The following is a 2,923-nucleotide window of genomic DNA, read 5'->3' on the forward strand; positions in this document are numbered from 1 at the left end:
TATAGTCCATAGATCAGTTACTAGTCTAAGTTTGCTTAAAAAAAAAAATACACCCGCTTCTGGGCTTGAACCCGGGATCTGTTGGACATAACACAAGCTCTCTCCTGACTGCGCCAACGTAGTTGTGCTTTTGACTGTGCAAGCTTCCTTCTATTGTCCATAGATCAGTTACTAGTCTAAGTTTGCAAAAAAAAAAAACACACCCGCTTCTGGGCTTGAACCTGGGGTCTATTGGACTCAACCCAAGCTCTCTCCTGACTGCGCCAACGTAGTTGTGCTTTTGACTGTGCAAGCTTCCTTCTATTGTCCATAGATCAGTTACTAGTCTAAGTTTGCAAAAAAAAAAAAAACACACCCGCTTCTGGGCTTGAACCTGGGGTCTATTGGAGTCAACCCAAGCTTTCTCCTGACTGCGCCAACGTAGTTGTGCTTTTGACTGAGCGGCTTTTTCTATAGTCCATAGATCAGTTACTAGTCTAAGTTTGCTTAAAAAAAAAAATACACCCGCTTCTGGGCTTGAACCCGGGATCTGTTGGACATAACACAAGCTCTCTCCTGACTGCGCCAACGTAGTTGTGCTTTTGACTGTGCAAGCTTCCTTCTATTGTCCATAGATCAGTTACTAGTCTAAGTTTGCAAAAAAAAAAAACACACCCGCTTCTGGGCTTGAACCTGGGGTCTATTGGACTCAACCCAAGCTCTCTCCTGACTGCGCCAACGTAGTTGTGCTTTTGACTGTGCAAGCTTCCTTCTATTGTCCATAGATCAGTTACTAGTCTAAGTTTGCAAAAAAAAAAAACACACCCGCTTCTGGGCTTGAACCTGGGGTCTATTGGACTCAACCCAAGCTCTCTCCTGACTGCGCCAACGTAGTTGTGCTTTTGACTGTGCAAGCTTCCTTCTATTGTCCATAGATCAGTTACTAGTCTAAGTTTGCAAAAAAAAAAAACACACCCGCTTCTGGGCTTGAACCCGGGATCTGTTGGACATAACACAAGCTCTCTCCTGACTGCGCCAACGTAGTTGTGCTTTTGACTGTGCAAGCTTCCTTCTATTGTCCATAGATCAGTTACTAGTCTAAGTTTGCAAAAAAAAAAACACACCCGCTTCTGGGCTTGAACCTGGGGTCTATTGGACTCAACCCAAGCTCTCTCCTGACTGCGCCAACGTAGTTGTGCTTTTGACTGTGCAAGCTTCCTTCTATTGTCCATAGATCAGTTACTAGTCTAAGTTTGCAAAAAAAAAAAAACACACCCGCTTCTGGGCTTGAACCTGGGGTCTATTGGAGTCAACCCAAGCTTTCTCCTGACTGCGCCAACGTAGTTGTGCTTTTGACTGAGCGGCTTTTTCTATAGTCCATAGATCAGTTACTAGTCTAAGTTTGCTTCAAAAAAAAAATACACCCGCTTCTGGGCTTGAACCCGGGATCTGTTGGACATAACACAAGCTCTCTCCTGACTGCGCCAACGTAGTTGTGCTTTTGACTGTGCAAGCTTCCTTCTATTGTCCATAGATCAGTTACTAGTCTAAGTTTGCAAAAAAAAAACAACACACCCGCTTCTGGGCTTGAACCTGGGGTCTATTGGACTCAACCCAAGCTCTCTTCTGACTGCGCCAACGTAGTTGTGCTTTTGACTGTGCAAGCTTCCTTCTATTGTCCATAGATCAGTTACTAGTCTAAGTTTGCAAAAAAAAAAAACACACCCGCTTCTGGGCTTGAACCTGGGGTCTATTGGACTCAACCCAAGCTCTCTCCTGACTGCGCCAACGTAGTTGTGCTTTTGACTGTGCAAGCTTCCTTCTATTGTCCATAGATCAGTTACTAGTCTAAGTTTGCAAAAAAAAAAAAAACACACCCGCTTCTGGGCTTGAACCTGGGGTCTATTGGAGTCAACCCAAGCTTTCTCCTGACTGCGCCAACGTAGTTGTGCTTTTGACTGAGCGGCTTTTTCTATAGTCCATAGATCAGTTACTAGTCTAAGTTTGCTTAAAAAAAAAAATACACCCGCTTCTGGGCTTGAACCCGGGATCTGTTGGACATAACACAAGCTCTCTCCTGACTGCGCCAACGTAGTTGTGCTTTTGACTGTGCAAGCTTCCTTCTATTGTCCATAGATCAGTTACTAGTCTAAGTTTGCAAAAAAAAAAAACACACCCGCTTCTGGGCTTGAACCTGGGGTCTATTGGACTCAACCCAAGCTCTCTCCTGACTGCGCCAACGTAGTTGTGCTTTTGACTGTGCAAGCTTCCTTCTATAGTCCATAGATCAGTTACTAGTCTAAGTTTGCTTAAAAAAAAAAACACACCCGCTTCTGGGCTTGAACCTGGGGTCTATTGGAGTCAACCCAAGCTCTCTCCTGACTGCGCCAACGTAGTTGTGCTTTTGACTGAGCGGCTTTTTCTATAGTCCATAGATCAGTTACTAGTCTAAGTTTGCTTAAAAAAAAAAATACACCCGCTTCTGGGCTTGAACCTGGGGTCTATTGGACTCAACCCAAGCTCTCTCCTGACTGCGCCAACGTAGTTGTGCTTTTGACTGTGCAAGCTTCCTTCTATTGTCCATAGATCAGTTACTAGTCTAAGTTTGCAAAAAAAAAAAACACACCCGCTTCTGGGCTTGAACCTGGGGTCTATTGGACTCAACCCAAGCTCTCTCCTGACTGCGCCAACGTAGTTGTGCTTTTGACTGTGCAAGCTTCCTTCTATTGTCCATAGATCAGTTACTAGTCTAAGTTTGCAAAAAAAAAAAACACACCCGCTTCTGGGCTTGAACCTGGGGTCTATTGGACTCAACCCAAGCTCTCTCCTGACTGCGCCAACGTAGTTGTGCTTTTGACTGTGCAAGCTTCCTTCTATTGTCCATAGATCAGTTACTAGTCTAAGTTTGCAAAAAAAAAACCACACCCGCTTCTGGGCTTGAACC

Source organism: Halichoeres trimaculatus, unplaced genomic scaffold (genome assembly GCF_033239565.1).
Source record: "Halichoeres trimaculatus isolate MK-OKI-2021-1 unplaced genomic scaffold, fHalTri1.1 fHalTri1_scaffold_44, whole genome shotgun sequence".
NCBI classification, from domain to species: Eukaryota; Metazoa; Chordata; class Actinopteri; order Labriformes; family Labridae; genus Halichoeres; species Halichoeres trimaculatus.